We start from the raw sequence: 25,289 nt of genomic DNA, 5'->3' as shown, positions 1-25,289 counted from the left end.
TGTTGCAAATTATGAGAGATTGTTATAGATAGCTTAAGAGCAATGAAGTTTCACAAACTTTAGTGTTGGAATTTCATTCTGCTCCTTTTATAAATATAAGGTTTACTCTTGTTGTTTAAAAAGATTTTCATATCATATTCATGTCTTTGAGAAGTCTCTTCTATTGACTTTTTCGCCCATTGAGGAGGTAAAGATATTCTTTTCTCTAATTTGCAGGCTTGACTTACTGCTTTTTGTAACTTGTCATTATTTCATCTACATTTTATGCATTAAAGATCTTTGTTAATTGGGCCCTCTTTGTTTCAGTACCTAAACTTATTCCTTACTCGAGTGGATGGTTTGAGACGAAGAATCCTTTTGCCTGGAGCAGAAGTGGATGAATTGAATTTTCCATTGATAAGGGGAACCCTTTAGGTTCGCATATGTATACTGTTCATTTTTCCTTGTTAAAATTTTTTTTACTTGATGTCAAGAACTTGAAGCTTCTCAAGAAATTTGTAGATGCTCTATTCATGGTGAATTTTGGATGACGAAAATGTGGACCTTGTAGCTAGTCTACTCTTTAAGGGTCCAGGTATAGATCTCTTACGAATGTGTATCAAGTGCTTCTACCCTTAGACTCTGAAGAAAAGTCTATTAATTTACTTCATTTAGTGTGCTGTTATAGTACCATTATGACCACTTTATGTAGATATTACAGTGCATAACTCTTGGTACTCCAAGATGGCTTTTGCTAATTGCTAGATTGTTACCTTTGTTAATTGTTTTGTCATGGAATAGTGTCCTTTGCTAAAAAATTTCTCATTTAGCATTGAAGTTGCATGCACAGAAGATATCTTTATGGATCTGTGAATTTATAAAATTTGCATGTCATTTTCAATTGGTACATCGTTGTTGTGTAATGGTTGTCTTCAATATTTGTGTTTATAAACAATTAGCCCGATGTCTCTTTAGTGTACCATCGAAATTGAAGGCTCTGTATGATTAGATATATTATATATACTTGAATACTTAACTGTGTAGTTTCTTCCTTTCAGCATGCATCAGATTACTTATCTCAGCAGATGAAGAATACAGATGGTTTGTTGCATTTGTATGCTTATTGGGCTCGTTTGGAGCTAAATTTGGCTGTAGCTCTGGGTGTTTGGGAGAGCTTGGTTAAGATCTGGTTTGGCCCATTCATCATTTTCTCTTTCTTATCCTGTATAGTTCAATATGATTGATTTATGATTCATCTTTGTATTTTTTCCATATAACTTGCTTGTTGTCTATGTAGCAGGTCAATGTTAGAAGCTTGGCAAGGTTTTATAGCTATGGAAATTGAATTGGGAGATTTAAATGAAGCTAGGTTCATCTACAGGAGATGCTACAGTAAAAGATTTAGTGGAACAACTTCAGAGGTATAATTCTAGTATAATTTTTTCAGATTACTTGCTTTCTATTATAGTATATTGATTTATGGACAAAATTTGAATTTGAATGTTCCTAAACTGGTTTTTTCCTAATTTTTTTTTTTTTTTTGAAAATTGTTGCTTTTAGTAGTATACGATGCAACTTTATTTAATCAATTGATATTTGTCATCTACAATGCAAACATTTCTTTCTTTATTCTCTTTTTGTAGCTGATGGAAGTTGAAATGAGACAAATGGCTTAAGTCAAGGTTGTTAAAATGTTGTTTATCAAGTAGGGCAATTTATGGAGATCTTTTGAACTCTTAATATAGAATCATGCTCCGCATCTGAGAATACTTTTAGAGAGTAGCCTTGCAATAGGTCAACTAGTTACTTGGGCACCAAAATCACAATGGTTTAATATGTCATTTTGAACAATTTTTCCAAATCATATGTAAATGATATATGACAGTATTTGTAGGGGTCATGCTAGTTGAAAATCCATGACGTTTATTTTTTTAACTTTAAACTTTGGAGTTACTGATACTCTGATGAAATTATGGCATATATGAAGCAATCACATTTAAACCATAAGTAGTGGAGTTGTTTTTGAAACCAAATAGGCTGATATAAGAGTAGACTAGGACACCCTAGCTTTCCTTATTTACGAAAATTGTACCCATTGTTATTCAGAAATAAAAGTTTATTTTCTTGTAAGTGTGAAATTTGTCAACTTGCAAAATACACCAAGTCTATTTATCTAGCTCATAAATGTAAGAGTTCTAGGCTTTTTTAATAATTCATAGTGATATTTAGGGGCCATCTAGAGTTACAAATATTGTAGGGTCTAAGTGGTTCATTACGTTTATTGATGATCACACTAGAGTATGTTGGGTATACTTGATGAGAAACAAGTTTGAAGCAGGTCAATTGTTCAAAAACTTTCATTCAATGGTTGAAACTCAGTTTCCAGAAAAAATCCAGGCTTTACGAATTGATAATGATAAGGAATATTTTCACTCTATCCTAGGAAACTACCTGTTACATCACGGGATTGTACATCAAAGCTCTTGTGTTAATACCCCTCAACAAAATGGGATAGTTGAAAGAAAGAATAGGCACCTATTAGAGGTAGCTAGAGTCTTAATGTTTACCATGCTTGTACCTCAGTATTTTTGGAGTCATGCAGTTTTAACGGCTGCATATCTGATAAATAGATTACCTACTAGAATTCTGGATTTTCATGCACCTCTTGAGACTTTGCTAAAGATCTTTCCTAGTTGTAGGATCCTAAATACTTTACCCTTAAAGGTGTTTGGATGTACTACTTTTGAACATATTATGTCTCCTAATAGAGGAAAGCTAGACTATAGGGCCATTAAATGTATCTTTCTTGGATATTCTCCCACATATAAAGACTATTAGTGGTATTGTCCTGCAAAGATAAAATTATATGTCTCTAGTGATGTTTGCTTTTTTGAGTCACATCCATTGTTTCCCACTTCCTTTAAAGGGAGAATTTGAGAGATTGTGAAGGTCATTCATGGTAAGTAGTGTTACCCTTACAACCACACTTGAGTCAGTCTCAGTAGTCTCCTAGTCCAGGTCAAAGTTCAAAGTCACCTAGTTTCCTATAGGTTAGCCTAGTCCAATAAGAATGAGCCAGTCTCCTAGTCAGCCCAGTTCGGGTTAGTTCCTATAGGTCAGCCTAGTCCCATAAGGATGAGTCAGTCTCATAATCAGCCTACCAATTTAGGTCCTACTCTAACTATATAGCCCACTCTTAATAAACCAAACTCACAGGAAAGATTGGAACCAGGGAGAGGTCTAGAGAGATTAAATCAGCCGAGTCTCTAATGTTATTCTCGAAGAACTGACTTTCAAAATGGAAGGAAACCTAATGATCTACATGAGCAATCATCCCAACTGGAAGAAACCAGTGATTCACAGTCATAAAGTAAGGAAGAACTATTTTCTGATGAATCTAAATCAGGGCATGATGATTTACATTTACCTATTGCATTAAGGAAGGGTGTTAGATCCTGTACTTTTTCATCCTATTGCTAAGTATGTGGGATACGATAAGTTGGCAAATTATTTTTTGGGATTCACTACTAATCTCTCAGCTGTGAAGGTTCCAACACTGGTTCATGAGGCATTAAGGGATGAAAAGTGGAGGAAGACTATGATAGAGGAGATGGAGGATCTTGAGAAAAAACAAGACTTGGGAGTTGGTGAGTTTACCTGAAGGGAAAACAACTGTGAGCTGCAAGTGGGTGTTTACTATTAGGTATTAGGTAGATGGAACAGTTGAAAGGTATAAGGCAAGGCTGGCGGCAAGGGGATTTACGCAAACCTATGGAGTAGACTATGAGGTAACCTTTGCTCCGATGGCTAAGTTGAACACTATCAGGGTGCTCGTCTCTTGCAACAAATATAGACTGGCCTTTACAAAACTAGATTTGAAAAAAACGCATTTTAATTGTCAACTTGCAAAACATGTATGCCACTAGGGTTTGAAGGGAGTGGAAAGGACAGAAAAGTGTGCAAATTGAAGAAATCATTATATGGCCTAAAATAGTCTCCACGGGCCCTAAACCCTAAACCCTAAGATGGACCCCTAGAGCACTATTCAGTTTGTGTACTGAAACAGCAATGGCCTTGCATCTTATGCTTGTGGAAAATGTGAAAAAATGTCTTTGGTCTAGAAAATGTCTGAGGAAGAATATGAAGAATATCATATGTATGCTCGCTCGATTAAAATTTCTGCACACATATATTCATTTTTATTGTCTGTTTTGAATGAATATCCATATCCATATCCATATCTCATATGATTATGTTTGTTTCACTTAGACTCTTCATGATTCTATTGGATGCTTTCATAAAATTTCTCGTAGAATCGAGAATGAGGTTTTCGCTTTGTACATGTTAGATCATGAATTAGTACCAATCTTCAAAAAAGATCTAATTGTTTCACTTTCTATTTTCGGAATGGAATATTTATATAATCCCCATGAATAGGATTAAACGTTATTCCATGGTATTTGTATGATATTCCTTCTTAATTTTAAGCGAGTACTTGAGAGGGTTTAAGTGATCTATGAATTATGTTTCATTTTTTGTTTCTTTTATGTACTAAGTCACTAAGTGTGAGATTCCCCTCGACGATCATTATTAACTTGTTCCCCTATGGGCTCTTTCCCATGTCGCTTCCTGGAATCAACTTGTCTTCTAACTTCACGCCCATGAGTCTCATTTTTGGAATTTGCTAACCCCTTTCTCATATTTGGAAGGGGTATTTATACAAGTTTACACCAAAGGAAGTAGAGAGAAATCCAGGATTTCCATCAAACTGGGTAAGCGATTTTGTGATTTTAGTGATTGCGCGCTAGGATCGCGCAAATATTGATTCATTCTTATCCCTTCTGAGATGTTCGAGATAAGGCTTATCCCTTAGTCTGTTGAACAACTGTATTGGACAATCACGACTAGGTTATGCTGAGTCAGACTTCAAGATTACATGACCTTGAGATCGCGTCGATTTACTGATTTCTGGGCTATTGAGACTTTTGAGCTTACGACAAAAATCACACACAACAGATATTAAAGTAGAGGTCATGATTTGAATCTCTCATGTATTACATCCTGCTCTATTTAAGTTGGTCTTTATGTCTGAATTTGGGCTTGGTTTATGTAACACGTGAAGATGCCTCTTACAGAGCTTAATACCTTTTTTAGCTTAAACTTTTAGGTCAAGTTGTTTATCAACAAAATTGTTGTTGAAATTTTGTTATAATTTCAATTTCTTGTGGTCTTTCTTGCTTTTAATATAAGTAATCAGTTTATGCATGCTTAAAGTTAAATGTTTTGCACTTAAATAATATTTTTATAAAGGAGATTAAATTAATAGTAATCATTTTGATTAAGCATTATTGAAGTTATAAAAGTAGTTGTGTTCTCGATTGACGTAAGAAAATTTTAATCAATAAGCAAACACTGATTATAAATGTTTAATATTATAATTCATGGATTCCCTTGAAATTAACTTGGCTTCTATGAGCATCGTGATTAAATATTATTAAAATTATCTCATAAAATTTGTGGTTCATAGGATTAAGATGGAAAATTTAAACAATAAACAACACATGAATGTTAAATAAATATATAATGATCCATTCACTACCATTGAATAAGAGAAATTAATTGAAAGAATTAGCATGTCAAACATTGAGGGAAAAGTTCAAGATTGTATCTCATATTTCATTAATTCTCTCGCGGAATATGATGCGTTGAAAAATTATAATAGAAAAGTCTTATAGCTATAAAAATTTTCTCTCTTCTAATTGATTCCATATGTTATTGGAAGTATAGTCTCTAATGAACTTCAAATCCGACTTCGCTGCCTTGTGACGCACCTCTAATAATATTCTCTAATAAACAACATAAAAACTGATCTTATAAATGAATAAGTTTTAACTAGAAAGGGATATGGACCTAATGTTGTTTGCTGCAATTCTTTAATAAGATGGTATTGCAAGAATAAAGAAGTCAATGAAGTTCTTAGTCTTTATCAAGAGAAGATTTTAGAAGGAATTAGGCCTAATGTGTTATAAATAACAATTTGTTAACTTGCCTTTTTCTTAAAGCCAATGTAAATGATGCATAGAAATTAGTTGGTGAGATGCAACTTAATGGTTTTACCTTATTCTTGGACACATAGCATTTTCATTGATGGACTTCGCAAGAATGGATGTGTTTTGGAAGAAGTGGAAATGTTTCATACTTTAGAAATTATTAAGTTTGCAGTTGACCTTGAAAGCTTCAATTCCCTCTTTGATGGATTATGTAAAACAGGGATATCCGAAACTGCTTGGTAGCTATTTTAGAAATTTCTTTTATTGAAAGCCTAGTGCAAAACATTGTTGTCTAAAATTTTGTAACTGTTTTTAGAATTTAGTTTTGATGGATACTATTATTTCCAAATTTTACAAGCAATTGGGGTCATAATAGAGATTACAATGTTATAAGAAGTACATTGATAACATATAAATTGTAAATTATTAATAAACTATTAGTCTGCTAGAACATATATCTATAAAATTAATAAATATCTATAAAATTAATAAAAAAATTATGTACCTTATAATTTATTTAAATACAAAGTTCAATAGCATGATTTATTTAAATCTTATAATTTTATTAAAAAAAGGTAAAAAAAATTCCAATTGAATACTTATATAAATTGGTTTGTTTGGGTTGCATTTTTGGATTTAGTAGAAAATCGTCTCAAACCGGAAAACACCTGAATGTGGATTTACATTTTTAACCTTCAATTTTCAAAATCATAAAGGTGGTTTGAATAGGAAAGATCAATACTTGACATAAGTTTGCAATTTTGAAAACCTTAAAGGTTGTCTGTGAAATTTGTCAAAACATTTCTCTTTAATGCATTTGCCTTTTGCAATGACCCACAAAAACACTCTTCATACATGGCTTTGAGATTCAGATCCCCATTTTGTTCGTCTTCAATCTCTCAAAACCCATCTTCAAAAGTTAATGTTTTATTTTTGATAGCTCACTTACACAACCTCACATCTTCAAGCTCCAAAAATGAAGTTTCGTATTCTTTCAAAAAACCCCTTGAACGATCCTCACTTGCTAAATTCCTCGAAGAAAATTGTCGATCAGGTAGCTTTACTCTGAATGAAGCATTGTACTTTTTTAATTACATGATCAATTCGAAACCCCTTTCTCCAATTTCATCATTCACTACTTTGTTTAGTGCACAAGCTAAGAAGAAGCATTATTATGAAGTGATTTCGCTATATAAGCTATTGAATTCAATTGGGTTGTCTCCAGATTTAATATCTGTGAATATTTTGACGAACTGCTTCTGTAATATCAAATGGGTTTCGGATAGTTTTACGGTTTTTGGGGCGATTTTGAAGAAGGATTTTAGCCTAAATGCCGTGACTTTTAATTGTTTGATTAAAGGGGTGTGTGTAGAGAGAAAGATTATGGAATCAATGGAATTGTTTAAGAAAATGATCGCTGTTGGTTGTAGGGCTGATGTGATCACTTGCAACACTTTGATTGATGGATTGTGTAAAACAGGGAAGATAAGTGCCATTAAGTTGCTTGAAGAGATGGTTAATGGGAATAAAGAATCTGGTGTTATTTGTAGGCCAAATGTTGTTTCTTATAATACTATAATTGATGGTCACTGCAAGGTTGGACTGGTTGAGAAGGCCAGACAATTATTTTTGGAACATATGATTCAGAGAGGTGTGTTCCTGACATTTATACCTACAGCATTTTAATGAACGGTTATTGCTTGGCAAATAGAATTGGTAATGCAAAGGAGTTGTTTGATTCTATAACTAGAAAAGGGTATAGGCTTGATGTTGTTTGCTACACTACTTTAATCAATTGGTATTGCAAGAACAAAGAAGTCAATGAAGCTCTTAGGCTTTATCGAGAGATGATTCCAGAAGGAATTAGGCCTAATGTGATTACATATAGCACCTTGTTAACTGGCTTTTTCTTATAGCTAAGGTGAAAGATGCACGGAATTTAGTTGGTGAGATGCGACTTAACGATGTTTTCCCTGATTCTTGGACATATGACATTTTCATTAATGGACTTTGCAAGAACGGATGTGTTTTGGAGGCATTGGAAATGTTTAATGCTCTAGTAAATAATAAGTTTGCAGTTAGCATTGAAGGTTTGAATTCCCTCATTGATGGATTATGTAAAACAAAGAGGTTGGGAACTGCTTGGGACCTATTTCAGAAATTTTCTCTTCATGGAAACCTGATGCTAGACGTTGTAACATATAACATTTTGATCAATGGGCTATGTAAAAATAGACAGCTAGAAATGGCAAATGAGTTCTTATATATGGAGGAAAAAGGTTGTGCTCCAGATGTAGTTACATTTACTACGCTTATGTTTGGTTTCCTCAAGAATAATGAGATACCAAAAGTTGTTGAACTCCTTCATAAGATGGCAGAGAAAAATGTGAAGCCGACTGAATGTACAATGTCCTTAGTCATGCAGTTACTAATGAAGGCCGAAAATTATCGTGAATGTTTGAACAAGCTTCCTCAATTTTCAGTCCAAAAGCAAAATTAGAGTTTATGTGATAAAACTTTAGTGAGTATTACACTTTTTACAGAACAGAGTCTTGCAAAAGTTCAACCAACTGCCCAAATGCTTTATTTTGGTTATGGTAAGAAGAAGGTTCAGCAACCACTTTCATCTGTTCAAATTTGATAGGGATGGTGATGGGGAAGATTGAGAATGATGGCTTCCCTGATCAGACATACCATACGTGATCTGTCTCTGTTGTAAGTGCATATAGTGGAGGTGGTCGCATTGCAGGCCTGTGTCAGGATTTGCACATGAAGTAGGTCTTAAGGGTTTGAGGATTATTTTTGGTGCAAATTTCAGTAAGCAAAAGTTGTATATGAGGAATTGTGGAATGGTTCTTACTTCAACTACGACAATAATGGTAGCCGCTCAAGTTCATCTATTCAAGCTAATCAGTTTACTAGACAATGGTACGTTGCAACTGATTAACTTCATTCATTGATATTCTCAATTATCCAAGCCTAATAAATCTTGATATATTTATAATGTTTCACGTGTTTCTGTTTCTCAATATATATTCTTTTTTAGTTCAGATCTGATAAGACTAGAACTTACCAGGTGTGTCCCTAATGTAGTTATGCACGAGTATGTGCTCTTTCAGCGATAGTTGATGAAGACAAAGCGAAAAGAGCATTTTTCCCTAGAATATCTTAAAGAATATGGATGCACAACAAGGGCCAGTTAATGGGATCTACCTGTTGGAACAGTTAAAATGATAACATTGTAGTCAAGAAAAATATGTTCTAGTGTTACATGTGCAGTTGCTATAATGATGAGCCTGGAGATTTGGTCGATATGGGATTTCAAATTGCCATTGAAATCTATGAAGCAGCATTGTCTGAAAATGCACTCGTGTAAGAACCCCTAAGTTTATTTAAAGCTGTTATCTTATAGCTTAGTTAATAGGCTGTTAACTAAGTATGAGTTTGTGCTTTTTAGATCTAAATCTATCTCAAATCTGTATAGATTTCATTTCATCATTTGCTTTGTACTGTTTAACCATTTTCTAATAGATTCTTGATGTTGTGAAATGTTGGACAAAACTGCGGTAATTATAATGTCTAGTAGATAATATTTCTGCTCCTTAGGTGATGAAGGGGGAGAAGAATATCATAGATAGATAATACAGGATTCTATATAGGGTGAGGAGAGAAATTAATAGGTTAAAAGGAGAAATCAAGAAAGGGATACCAAGAACTCATATACTCGATCCTAAAATGTAGAAGATAAGGACTAAATACCCATTTGCATCCTTCTTTTATGTCCTGCATTCGTCAGGTTACTGCCTTTAGGATAAATTTTTGCCGAATACAATTGGAAACTTTACATTCTGCATAATTTACACTGAAAAATATCTGCTCTAGAACTATTTGTTCCTAATAATTGACTGACTCATTGCCGTTTTCTGCGTAGTTATTCTTTCTAAACTCCTGAAGCTTGGACCACCATTGATTGTTTTAGAGCACTAAATTACACGCATTCGTTGGCCATATGGGCAATAGACTCTTACAAGTCCAAAACCTTGTAGGAATGGGATGAAACCAATAATAAATGTAGAATGCGTGTATAGATATCATGCAGGATTCTGCAAGGTTGCTCACCTTCTAAAGGTATCGGATGATAAAACACTTAAAGGTTTTTTACAGTCACTCTTGTATCATACTTGCAAGAAGATGTTTCCATAATTGATTGGTTCTTGTGACTTATTACTATCATGCAATTTTTTGTACAGTTAATTAGTTGTATTTTAAAAGAAAACATTTGAAATGCTTATGTAAATTATATTGTTCAACTATTAGTCATCCGATTCTTGTAACTATTTTCAGAATTTAGTTTTGATGGGTACAATTGTTTCCAAATTTGCAAGAAATAAAGGTCATAACAGAGATTACAATGTTATAGGAACTAGGAAGCACATTCATATCAAAAGTTCTTCATTAAGATGGGTGTATGTTTGACTGTTTAATCACTTGATATGTGCAGCTCATATTTGTTAATGTATTAGTTAAAATTTATGATGAGTTCATTATCAGATATAGTTTTATAGTATCAGATCAATTTTCCGTTTTACAATATTAAAACAATTATTAGTTCATGGTATCAGTTCACTTATCAGTTATTAGTTTCAATGTATCATAAATGAACTAATAAAGTAAATAGTTAATAATAATAGTTTCAGTACTAGATACTAGACATTAAAAATACAGAATCAGAGAAAATATATAATATATCTCTAGTTTATTAATATCAGTTTATAAAAAATAATTCAGACAATTGTACCATAATTACAGAGACAATTTTTCAAAAAAGTATAAGTAAAGAAAAAATGTTTTACAAAATCATCTATTCATAGAGTATTTTTAGGTCAACACAAGAATCGTGCTGAGTAGTTATTTTCGCTAGAGGTTGGGTCCACGCAACAGCTTCATTTTGCATGCCATGCCGCATGTAATGATGTATACTGCATGAGGGTTATCACCCATAGACTTATTATATGCATATTTCCATCTGAATTTGTGATTTGCACTATTTTGTTTTTAGAAAAAGGATTTGGTAATAAAGAGTTTTCTTTCAAAGAAAAATATGAAATACTATAATAAAATGAATAATTATAGCGTAAAAGAAAAATCTATTTACCTTTTGTCTTGTTTCTGTTTTTGTTATTATATATTTGTCAAGAAAAATGAGTCCTAATTTATAAATATATATTTAATTTTTTTAAATAATTAGAGAATTTGTGGTTTATGACCCTGTCATCTCCAAAGTCTGGAAACTAACAATTCTAACCCTAATGGAGTTTTGTTCCAATTAATGATCATGTAAAGGATAAGAAAGACATTTTGAATAAACGGTTAACCTTTTTTACATCCGAGAAATAAAATAATACCAAAATAATTTCTCTTACTTTCAAAATGGATACCATGTAAGATAATTTTAAGATTTTATTTCTTATTTTATTTTATTTGTTTTCTCTATTTTTTTTCCTTATATCAAAGGAATATAATTACTAGCAGGAAATCTTCCCTATTAGAATTAGTATGTATATGGGGGTGAAGTGTGATTTTAAAAAATTAGGGAAATTTCACGCCAAATCTCTGGGTATTGTTGCCATAAACCCAACTCTTCAGTACACTTGAGAGAAACACAAAGCAAACGAAGCAGAAGAATGGAACCAGAAGATCAAACCCCGGTGCCAAAAACCCGAGAAGAAGAAGACACAGACATGGCTATGGCGGATACTAACAAAAACCCAAAAGCAATAGAGCCCAAGTCTCCAGACTCAAGTGACTCGGACTCAGACTCAAAATATGAAGCACAACGAAAATTTGAGCTTCAAGACATCGAGTCCCAACTCGCCAATGAACCCTCCAACTATGAAGTCCATGTTCAAGTACGTTTTTATATTAATTTGAATATGAATTTCAATACCAAGTTCTTGGATTTTTGTTTTTGGTAATATTATTTTTTTGCTTTTTTATTGTTTTTGTTGGTGGTTTTAGTATAGATGGGTGAGATTGAGAAGTTGAGACAAGCAAGAGAAGCTATGAATGACATTTTTCCATTGACTCCTGTTATGTGGCAAGAGTGGGCTCGAGATGAAGCTTCTATTTCAACTGGGTATGTTTTAGTTTTTTCATTTTGTGTTCTTGTTATTGGTTTCATGATTAAATTTTGATCGCTTAGGGTTTATGGTTAATGAGAGAAAGTATAAAGAGAAAAATTAAATGGATTCATTTGAAAGGAGGAAGTGTTTATCTTTTGGGGTTTAAATGATGAAAACGATGTTGAATTAAAGTTTATGTGACTTCTATCTATTGAGCCTTAGCTCAAATGTTGGCTTAATTGAGTAAAAGAAATGAAGTTTCAAGCTTTCTTCCTTTCCATTTTTTTTTTCACATGTTGCAACTAGGAAGCAATGATGGTTGACTTGGGAGGTTAGTTTTCGATGAATTGCGGTTGTCTGATATTTTGTTTGTCTATGGATTTTGAGTTCCATCTTGTCATTGCTTTTATGGACAACCTGCTTGCCTGCATAAGAAAAGTGTTAATGGAAAGAGAAAAACAGATTCAAACATGACCGACGAACAGTCTCCAGCTAAACGGCAGAAAAATACTGCCTAAAACCCAAACAAAGTGCATGGGAAAGAAAAGGGATGAGTACAGAACTTAGCTGAACAAAACAAAGTAGAAGAAGCAAAAACCAAGTTTGAAGAGCATCCAAATGACCAACACATCAAAGACTCCACCACTGGAAGAGCCAAAGTATACAATGACGAGTGTACTACACTTTTATCAAACCTTAACTTCAGGGCAAGTAGAGATTCTCTCGCACTTTTGAGAGAGATTGCTTTTTATTCTTTTTTAATGTTGGATAGGCAAATATAGAGAGATAATTCTGATGGTTTTAATTTTTTTTTAGGCTACTTCTAGAGATCCGAAAAAATTCTTTAGCAATGTTGGTGGGGTTTAACCTATTCGAATTCTACAGGACAAGTTCACTGGAAAGTCAAGGGTATGACTCTCTTTCTCTCATTCATTATTTGTCAATGTTCTTTGTGCATTATGCTTCAAATGAAAAAGGGGAAGCTATCCGCTGGACCTTCCATGTGCACATTAGTCTTACAGTCAAATCCTTATTTAACATTGCCTGACCTTTAAACTTCAACATGTGTATGCATAATGTGGAATGTACCACAGAAATTAGCCCTAAAAAACTAATTTTAATCCTTCAGGGAGATCAGCATGGCTGATGGGAGATAGAAACTGCTAATTGCAATCCATTCTCTTTGATCAAATTTCTCAAGGGTGCTCACTGAAACTTCAATTTGATTTCTTCCTTTCATGCAGTCAATAAACCATTTAGTTCTTACGCTTTTGGTTTTAAGATGAATATCCTTTCCATAAACGATTATGCAGTCTCAAATAAACCTACAGAAGGGTTGAATTCCAAAATTATGGTAAAATTGCTTAATTTTCTAAGTATAAAGAGTCTAACTATCTAAGAGCATATTTTTTCATTTTGATAGCAAGTGATATGCTTAGGAGACTCAACCATAGTCCCATGCAGATTTACCCATATTCTAGCTTGCCCTATGTCTGGAACCGTTGCATACTACTTTATAATATCCTCTAGTCGATTTTTGAAGGGCCTGGCATATGTGGATTTTTTCGAAGATGCACACCTTACTGCAGCTGTAGGAAAGAAGAAATAAATGTTTCTTAGGAAGACGATAAGCATTGCAAGATCAAATCCGAAGCAAAAAAGAAAGGATTCTGCTGGTCATGGGGCCTCTGGAGAACATGATAGGCTAAGTGGAATTAGGTTTTATCTTTGTTATTATATGTGTGTGTGTGTGTGTGTGTGTGTGTGTAATGCAATCTATAGACATTTGCGTGTTTGTGTTTCCCACTTTTACATTTTATTTTCTTAGTCCTTTGGGTTAAATAGCAGCGCAAAGTAGTAATTAGACTTCAGGGAGTCTAGAGCGTCACATTGTGTTGCCAATAAACGTAGTGATAACATTCAGCTAAAGGGGAGGAACACATTTGCAATGCCAAGGAATGTCAGACCACTTGGTGTGCCTTCGAAAAATCCAAAATCCGGGGAAGTGGAAGATGAGAAGCTAAAGTCAAATAATGAGTTCAGAGAAATGTTTCTTAAGAGGTGAGGATTGATCCTGGGGTTACATGTTACATGTCAACTAGAATAGCACAGTAATTGACAAACTTCTCTTTCTTATAAAAAAAAACATAAGGTTTTGCCTTAATATGTTAATGTAAACACAATTATGACCAACGGTACCTGTTTGAGGACGAAAAAGCAATGGCCTTTCATCTCATGCTTGTGGAAAATGTGAAAAAATGTCTTTGGTCTAGAAAATATATGAGGAAGAATATCAAGAACATCATTTGTATGCTTGGCCGATTAAAATTTCCGCATGTGTATATTCATTTTTATTGTCTATTTTGAATGAATATCCATATCTCATATGATTATGTTTGTTTCACTTAAAACTCTTCATGATTCTGTCGGATGCTTTCCTAAAAATTCTTACAGAATTGAGAATGAGGTTTTCACTTTGTACATGTTAGATCTTGAATTAGTACCATTCTTCAAAAAAGACCTAATTGTTTCACTTTATATTTTCGGAATGGAATATTTACATAATCCCCATGATTTAGATTAAACTTTATTCCATGGTATTTGTATGAGATTCCTCCTTTTTTTTAAGCAAGTGTTTTAGAGGGTTTAATTGAATTGATCTATGAATTATGTTTCATTTTCCGTTTCCTTTATGTACTAAGGCACTTGTTTTTTGTTGATATTGAATAAGTGCACATATGATGTGGTCTTTATGATACTGTTAAACGAGCGTATGAATAATATGATACAATCATTTTACGGAAGAGTATATCACTTCATTGGTATGCCCATCTAAGAGAATAGACGAACAAATTTGGGTAGCAAGAGTTGCACTTGATTTGGGCAATCCACCAAGATCGGCTTTGATGGGGGCAAAAGGGTTCTCAGATTTATGTTGCACGGTGAAACTTCCATTGACTTCTATTATGTGGCAAGAGTGGGCTTGAGATGAAGCTTCTATTTCAACTAGGTATGTTTTAGTTTTTTCATTTTGTGTTCTTGTTATTGGTTTCATGATTAAATTTTGATCGCTTAGGGTTTATGGTTAACGAGAGAAAGTATAAAGAGAAAAATTAAATGGATTAGTTTGAAAGGAGGAAGTATCTTTTGGGGTTTAAATGGTGAAAAAGATGTTGAATTAAAGTTTATGTGACTTCTATCTACTGAGCCTTAGCTCAAATGTCGGCTTAATTGAGTAAACAAAATGAAGTTTTGAGCTTTCTTCGTTTCTATTTTTTTTTCATATGTTGCAACTAGGAAGCAGTGATGGTTGACTTGGGAGTTTACTTTTCGATAATTTGCGGTTGTCTGATATTTTGTTTGTCTATAGATTTTGAGTTCCCTCTTATCATTGCTTTTATGGATAGCCTGCTTGCCCGCATAAGAAAAGTGTTAATGGAAAGAGAAAAACTGATTCAAACATGACTAGCGAACAAGTAGTGATTTTAGCTAGAGGTTGGGTCCATGCGACGACTTCATTTTGCATGCCATGCTGCATGTAATGATGTATACTGCATGAGGGTTATCACCCATAGATTTATTATATGCATATTTCCATCTCAATTTATGGTATGCACTATTTTGTTTTCAGAAAAAGGATTTGGTAAAAAAGAGTTTTCTTTCAAAGAAAAATATGAAATACTATATTAAAATGAATAATTATAACATAAAAGAACAAGGATTTGATATTTTGTTTGTCTATAGTTTTTGAGTTCCCTCTTGTCATTGCTTTTACGGACAGCCTGCTTGCCCACATAAGAAAAGTGTTAATGGAAAGAGAAAAACAGATTCAAACATGACTGACGAATANTGATAAAAAAATTTAGCTTGCCAGATCTATGACTTTTGACTGGCTGAATTGTTCCAATAAGTAAATACTAATGATAAAATGGCTCATTAGTTTCATTTGTATGGTAGAGATGATTGTAGGCCTTGCAATTCAGAATGGATATCAATATTCTTACATTTGTGATGGTGTTTAAAGACACATGGTTCCTTTTTGATGCATCATCAAATTTTTCTACCAAATTAGGCGATAGGATAAACTTTTTTCAAACTTCTTAGGAATTTTAATTGCATGTTGTCATCTTTTTCCCTACTTTTTTTGGGAAATCAAGTTCTTGCTACTTTCAGTTAGAATTTGCATATATGTGGAATCAGGGGATACAAATATTAATTCCGTTCTTTGGAGTTCCTTTAACTAAGTAGTTCTTTAAAATTGAACGACTAGAACTTGTTGTGGTGCAGTCTGTAGCACTTTAGTGTGACTGCTTGAGATTTGTGCAAGAATATGATCCATCTGTACGTGAATTTTCACCTGATAGTATTACGGAGGGAAGAAATCTCTTCAAGCATGCTATAACTGCTACTGGTTTGCATGTTGCTGAAGGCAGTGAAATATGGGAAGCATACAGGGAATTTGAGCAAGCCATTCTCTATGCAATTGATGAGACCAACAAGAAGGTGATAATTTATAATATACATATATATTAGAAACTTATTAGAATATGTGCCTGAAGGGGATGCATTCTATTAATCAATTTACATGATTATTTAAAGTCTTATTCCATCCCACTGGTTTGGTATTATGGTTAATAACACTTTTGTGGGTCTTCCTTTAAATTTCCTAAAACCATGGCTCAAGTTGCATGCCCTGTTTATTTTAGAAACCTTTTTTCTTCTTTTTGTCATTATGTATAGTTCATAAATTTTATTCTTTAATTTCCCTATGAAGTGCTACGTACCCAAAAAAAGTATCTGTTTTCAAAATTTACATTTGGAAAATAACTGCTCTTTTGCAGGAAAAAGAAAAACATGTTCAGTGCATCTGAAGTATATTTCACCATCAGTTATCTGTTCCCCTTGCTAACATAAGGTCAACCCTTGTCACCTACAAGTCTTGGGAGGTGGAACTGAGGACTGCTCTAGATGTTGAATCAGATGGGATTCCTTCTACTGTTGCCGTAGCGTATGAAAAGGCATTGGAGATGTATAATGCTCAAGCTGATTTTGAAAAACGGATTGCAAGGCAGGATATATCTAACTTCGAAAAATTTCAACAATTCATGGTATATGGCATTTACTATCAGATATTGTTTTAGACAGCTAAATGATAATGCTGGGCTCTTACATGATACCTTAAGCATTTAGGTTAAATGGTAACTTGATATGATTTTAAAGTACAGGTCATGATTTGAGTCTCCCATCTATTACATCCTTCTATACTTGGGTTGGTCTTTTTGTCTGAATTTGGGATTGGTTTATGTAGCATGTGAAGATGCCTATTACAAAGCTTTATACCATTGTTCTGCCCTTACCTTTTAAAGCTTAAGCTTTTAGGTCGAGTTGTTTATCAACAAAGTTGCTGTTGAAATTTCATTATAATTTCAATTTCTTATGGTCTTTCTTGCTTCTAATATAAGTAATCAATTTATGTAAACTTTGGATCTTCTCTTCTTCTTCTTCTTCTTTCCTGAGGGTGGGGGGTAGCATAAGAACTTGCTGATCTACTTGAAGTTTGAACAATCTTCTGGAGATCCAGCTCGTGTTCAACTTCTCTATGAACGTGCTATTATCGAGTTTCTTGCATCAAGTGATCTCTGGCTTGATTATACTTGCTATTTGGATAAAACCTTGAAGGTTTTGTTCATATTTTCTCTTTTCAATTCTTTATGTTTCAGGTATTTGTAATTTTAGCAATTAATCATCTCTTTTTCCTTTCAGGTAGGAAATATTGTGTGGGATGTTCATTCCAAGGCTAGAAAAAATTGTCCTTGGGTAGGTGATCTTTGGGTTCGATCTTTGCTGGCTTTGGAACATTGTTGTACGCTTGAGAAAGAGATATCTACTGCAAGTTTCAGTTGTTACCCTTCATCTGTTGTGAATTATGAGAGATTGTTATAAGTTGCTTAAGAGCAATGAAGTTTCACAAACTTTAGTGTTGGAATTTCATTATGCTCCTTTTACAAATATAGAGGTTTACTCTTGTTGTTTAAAAAGATTTTCATATCATATTCAGGTCTTTGAGAAGTCCCTTCTATGGACTTTTTCAACCATTGAGGAGGTAAATATATTATTTTCTCAAATTTGTAGGCTTGACTTACTGCTCTTTGTAACTTGTTATTGTTTCATCTACATTTTATGCATTAAATATCTTTGTTAATCGGGCCCTCTTTGTTTCAGTACCTAAAGTTATTCCTCACTAGAGGGGATGGTTTGAGACGAAGAATCCTTTTGCCTGGAGTAGAAGAGTATGAACTAAATTTTCCATTGACAAGGGAAACCTTTTAGGTTCACATTTGTATACTGTTTATTTTTCCTTGTTAAAATTGTTTTTACTCAATGTCAAGAACTTGAAGCTTCTCAAGACATTTGTAGATGCTTTATTCATGATGAATTTTGGATGAAGAAAATGTGGACTTTGCAACTAGTCTACTCTTTAAGGGTCTAGGGATAGATCTCTTACGAATGCGTATCAAGTGCTTCTACCCTTAGACTCCAAAGAAAAGTCTATTAATTTACTTCATTTAGTGTGCTGTTATAGTACCATTATGACCACTTTATGTAGAAATTATAGTGCATGACTCTTGGTACTCTAATATGGCTTTTGCTAATAGCTAGATTATTACCTTTGTTAATTGTTTTGTTATGGAATAGTGTCCTTTGCTAAAAAATTTCTCATTCAGCATTGGAGTTGCATGCATGGAAGATATCTTTATGGATTTGTCAATTTATAAAATTGGCATGTCATTTTCAACCGGTACATCGTTGTTGTGTAATGGCAGTCTTCAATATTTGTGTTTATAAACAATTAGCTTGATGTCTCTTTAGTGTACCATCGAAATTGTAGGCTCTGTATGATTGAATGTATTATATATACTTGAATACTTAACTGTGCAGTTCTTCCTTTTAGCACACATCAGATTACTTATCTCAGCAGATGAAGAATGCAGATGGTTTGCCACATTTGTATTCTTATTGGGCTCATTTGAAGCTAAATTTGGCTGCAGCTCTGGATGTTTGGGAGAGCCTGGTTAAGATTTGGTTTGGCCTATTCAACCTTTTCTGTTTCTTATCCTGTATAGTTCAATATGATTGATTTATGATTCATCTTTGTATTTTTTCCATATAACTTGCTTTTTGTTTATGCAGCAGGTCAATGTTGGAAGCCTGACAAGGTTATATAGCTATGGAAAATGAATTGGGACATTTAAATGAAGCTAGGTCCATCTACAGGAGATGCTACAGTAAAAGATTTAGTGGGATAGCTTCAGAGGTATAATTCTAGTATAATTCTTTTAGATTACTTGCTTTCTATTATAGTAGATTGATTTATGGACAGAATTTGAATTTGAATGTTTCGAAACTGGTTTTTTCCTAATTTTTTTTTCGAAAATTGTTCCTTTTAGTAGTATACAATGCAACTTTATTTAATCAATTGATATTTGTCATCTGCAATGCAAACATTTCTTTCTTTATTCTCTTTTTGCAGCTGATGGAAGTTGAAACCAGACAAATGGCTTAAGTCAAAGTTGTTAAAATGTTGTTTATCAAGTAGGGAAATTTATAGAGATCTTTTGAACTCTTAATATAGAACCATGCTCTGCAGTTGAGAATATTTTTAGAGAGTAGCCTTGCAATAGGTCAACCTATTACCCGGGCACCAGCATCACAATGGTTTAATATGTCATTTTGAATAATTTTTCCAAATCATATGTAAATGATATATGATAGTATCTCTAGGGGTCATGCTAGTCGAAAATCCAGTACGTTTATTTTTTTAACTTTAAACTTTGGAGTTACTGATACTCTGATGAAATTATGGCGTATATGAAGCAATCACATTTAAGCCATAGGTAGTGGAGTATTTTTTGAAACCCAATAGGTTGATATAAGAGTAGACTAGGACACCCTAGCTTTCCTTATTTACGAAAATTGTACCCATTGTTATTCAGAAATAAAAGTTTATTTTCTTTTAAGTGTGAAACTTGTCAACTTGCAAAATACACCAAGTCTGTTTATCTAGCTCATAAATATAAGAGTTCTAGGCTTTTTTAATAATTCATAGTGATTTTTGGGGGCCATCTAGAGTTACAAATATTGTAGGGTCTAAGTGGTTCATTACGTTTATTGATGATCACACTAGAGTATGTTGGGTATACTTGATGAAAAACAAGTTTGAAGCAGGTCAATTGTTCAAAAGGACTGCCTAGACAGTTGTTTGTTAATCTAGTTTCCAAGCTGGGAATGATAAATATCTATTCACCGGCTTGAGGGGGAGTGTAGGATTTCTAGATTAGAATATGATCAATTTAAGAGTTATCTAAGTCTTATCTAGTTCAAGATTCTATCTCTTTTTCTAGCTACCAAAATTTGGAGCATAATTCTCTAAAATCGACTTCAAACCTGGCCAGGAAGTTCACACTTCAAAATTCTCCTCAAACTCTTTTTCAATTCATCCAAGCTTCCACCAATCATCATATACACAAATACTACTTGTCATGGTGGAATTCTAACCATGATTCAACATCAATTCCCTCAATAATTCTCAACATTCAAGCACATGAATACATATAGAAATTTCTTTACACAATTCTTGCTCAAATCATGACTAGGGTTGGATTTACTTACCTTGAACTTGAGTAGTTCCACACTAGAATATCTCTCTTTGGTAGACTTCCTCTTCCTCTTAAACCCTATGCATATAAATTATAAGAATTCAACACTTTAAAAACAATTAATCTTACATCTTGGTGCAAGAATCTTACCTTTGGATGCTTAGGATTAAAAACCTACCAAAATCCAACCAAAACCCTATAAATTTTCCTTAGAAATTTGGTGTAGAAAATTGAGAGAATTAGGGATGAAAATGGCGTGTGAGGGAGTAGAGAATGGTAGGGTTTCAATTCTTGAACCCTTAATATCACATAATAATATTTATACTTTCCCATTTTTCCCTTGCACTTTCTATGAAATTTCATTTTTGCCCTTAATGTCCTCATTTCCATTGCATTCTCCATGAAATTCTACTACCTTTCACTCCCCACACTTTCAACTAATTCTGAGTGGAATGACCATTTTGCCCTTAAGCAATTTTTCTAGAATTTTCTCAAAAATTCTAGCGAGTTCTTTGCCCCAGCGAAATTTTTCCTTTGCCTCGGCGAAAAACTCCAGAGAATTCTTAGCCCCAGCGAACCTTTTTCTTTGCCTCGGCGAAGTCTAAAATTTCTGACACACAAATTTGGGTAGAAAGTTCATTGCCATAGGGACAAAACTCCTTTGCCACGGCGAAGTATGCAATTGCCAATTTTCAATCTTTAACCTTAGGATAAATAATACTAAGGGCATCAAAACGTAAATAGAGTTACATATCTCGATGTGGGTGTTACATGTTCACGTGATTTTTCGCCAATCGATCCAAAGTAGGATCGCACTCATGAAAGTCCACACGAAGATAATCCGTAGAACCCTTGATTATTTTGCTAGAACAATCAAGGGCTTCAATAATCAAGAAAGAAGAACAAGAAAAGTTTTCTTCTTGAGAGAGAGAGAGATAGATAGGGTGGCTAGGGTTTTAATTGAATGAATAAATCTCCCTTGTTTTAATTTTAAGTTGCACTTATATAATGCAACAATTAAAACCCTATTCCACTTAGGAATAGCCATGGGCTCCAACCCTAGTTCACCCTTGCAACCAAACACACCCTTTATGGTATTTTAATTAATTAATTATTATTATAATTTAAATCAATTAATATATAATAATATATTAACATTCAATTAATAATAATAATATATTAACATTCAATTAATAATAATAATTCATTTAAATATACACATAGATATATTTAAATATAATCTCACTAATTTAATTTTAATTTTAAAATTAAATATGGGCAACAACCTTAGTAAATTTAATTGCACTATGAGATTACCAAAATACCCTTTCGTCCTAAAAGATGAAAAACCTTCTCACAAATTGATTCTTAAATTATCTTCTAAGTGTGTGACCTATAGGCTCCTCATCATATCGGTAGTGTGTAATATCGCGATTAATACCAATTAATCATCTCACTACACACAAACCAAGATTGGCCCCTAGCAAGGCATCATGGCCACTCCATAGATTCGAATTTAGCGAAACTGTAGCCTGTCAATGGTATGGTTACTGTGTAATCAAATCATTTCATCAACTGTTATCTCATCGAGACTAAAGTACAAAAATAGTGTCAACCTTAGATATGCTCGACATGTTTGTATTTAGTTACTAGACCAATGAAAGGAATATTAAATTGGATTGAGCATCAACTCAATCCCACTATGGCCACAGATTTAGTGTCATCGCCATTTACTGAATTACCCAGTGAGATAATTTCTCCCGTACCCAGGGGTGATGAATCTTTTGTCGATCTACCATAGTCTCGATACAATTCTCAATGTAGCCAATCACTACCGTATTGATAGCTCTGAATAGAACTACGTTGGGCTAGTGTCAAACTACACCAAGAGTGCACAAGGCACTCCGGTGATCTCAAGTCTAAGGATCACATGCACTATTATCTGTTAGAGGATTTATTGCATAGACATTGGGGGTATGATCGTTCTAAATACAACATGCATAAATAGCAAGTGCACTAGTCGCACAAGTAAAAAGTGATGAGTGAGTACGTTCCCATGGGATAGTGTTACTAAGTACCGATTTCTCTAGTTTAGTCCTAATTGAAGCAACAATAAATTGGATTGATGGAAAACTACAAACTAAATACAAATTAACAAAAATAAATGAATGATAATGAAATATAAAGCAAAACCCAACAATTTAACTAATTAAACAATGCTAAAAAATGCTAGGGTGTGTGTTCACCTAGATATGCTAACCCAAATCATAGAATCTATTACCCAAGTTCAAATTCTTTGATGAAAATCGAATTCCCTAAGTTGCAAAACATACCTTCTCAGGTACATTTCCCTACTTATCCCTATCAAGCTTCCACGCCCAACAAAATGAAGATTAATAGTTCAAAGTCTTTTAAGCTTTATGGAATTCTATCTAGATTTCATAGATAGTTAAACCTATCTCTAGGTTTGCTAATTACAGTATTACCCAAGAGGCTAATCACAAATCCTTCTCAGGCTCATTATGAACAAAACACATTTGAATGGTGACAGCATCCAAAGTCATTAAGCAAAGAGATAAACACTTAATCATGAAATTAAAACTCAAAGAAATCAATTCTGCAAATTTGAATCATTGTATCAAGATTACATCAAACCCTAGAAAAAACTCAGTTATACTCAAAAACAAATTAAAATAACAAAAACAAACTGAATCAAGATTCATCATTGAAAAACAAGCAAAAGATGGAGAAATCTTCTCTAATTTGAAGCCCAAATCTTCAAATCTTCTTCTTCAAGAGCTGCCTTCCAAATGATGAACCAAGCCCCTTTTCTTTCCTTTTCACTCTAATTTATACCTCTCTCACTAAGGATGAAGCCCTAGCAAGCCAAAAGCGTCGTTTATTTTTACATCTGATGCAGGGTTCGCCGCGGCGAAGCTTTTTCCTTGCCACGGTGAGGACTTTTGCGCCAAATTTGAGCATGACAGAGTTGAATCTGGAAAATTGTTAAACATATGAATTGTAGCCCTTTCAATATATTTCTGTTCATTCAAGAATAAGAACACTCCAAGGTCTACAGCTCAGGTTATGGCAGAAATACGGAAGCACGTAGACGTTTTTCTTCAATTTCCAGCATACTTTTCACGACTTCAAGCCAAGTTTTCACCCTTGTCCAGTCAGAATTAGGAAAAACCCAAAACATGAACATTGTAGATCTTCTTCTTAGCTTTCCAAAGCTTCTAAATTCAGGTCATTCCAAGTTTACAGCCAAGTACACAATTTACGCTCAAAGCTGTCGTTTATGCTCAAAATCATTGTTTAGGCCTGTAAAGAAATAATAGAATTAGGTAGCAATTATGGTCCAAATTGTATGAGAAGTATCCTAAATCACGAAATTCAATACAAAATCATAGGGAAAAATAGGATTATCAAATACCCCAAATTAAGATTTGCTCGTCCTTGAGAAAAAGGAATAAAAATCAAACAAAAAGAAAGATAAATACCTAGAGTGAATCACAATGCAAGTCTCAAAAATTGTTGGTATTATTATATAAAAAAAAAAAAAAAAGCTCAACACCAAGAAGTCATAAATTAAATTGACTATCTTTCCTATCGATCCCTGAATAGGTAATCCCACTTCAGTCTACTTCCAACTTCCCGGATTATTTTATGTGGAATGTAAAGTTTATCAAATGGTGACAGACTCCATAAGCCTAAGTATGGAACTACTCTCCACTAATGTAGAATAGACACCGCTAAGAATCAAAAGGGCTTTGCAAGTGTAACGTTAGGCTCGGGTGTGGGCCAAGGAAAGGGATAGGATAAACAAAGTAAGAGAACTCGGTTTTCCTCATGCAAACACTAAGAGCTACATCAATCTCCACTTTCTTTCTCAACCACCAATCAAAGTAAAATTTTACAACCCTCAAACTTGTGCATTTCTTATTTTGATTTTTCATTGAACTAAAGAATTTTTTTTTCTTCTTCTTCTTTTTTTTTTTTTTTAAATTAACAATATTTACAACACCATTGAGGTCTCTTGCCCCTTCTTTGTGCCATTTTTGCAACCCCCAAACTTAAGATTTTGGTCCATCACTTATGCACACACCTCTCAAAGCTCTTTTGTGTCATACATTGGTCCTAATTCTCCTAAAGGGTATGATAAAGTGTTTAGGGTATAGGGATTGGACAATTTTTTTGTTTGCAAGGAAAATAAGGGAATCATAATCTCATAAGGCTCAAATGGGTGACTAGGGAAAGATTCATTCATGGGTCGGCTGGAAAGGCTCAAACGTTCGAAAAATGCTAAATCATTTTCCAACATGGCTAATCCTGAATTTCGCCTCAAACACTTCTTAACAGGTTCTAGAGTCACCAACATTATCAAGACTTCACCTAACCACAAAATGTTTTTAAGCATGCCAAAAGAGTGAAAATGGTGGTTGAACCACTCACAAACCTCAAGCAAAATCAAGTCAACC

This window comes from Pistacia vera, unplaced genomic scaffold (genome assembly GCF_008641045.1).
Source record: "Pistacia vera cultivar Batoury unplaced genomic scaffold, PisVer_v2 Contig129, whole genome shotgun sequence".
NCBI lineage: Eukaryota > Viridiplantae > Streptophyta > Magnoliopsida > Sapindales > Anacardiaceae > Pistacia > Pistacia vera.
This window is presented reverse-complemented; position numbering follows the sequence as displayed.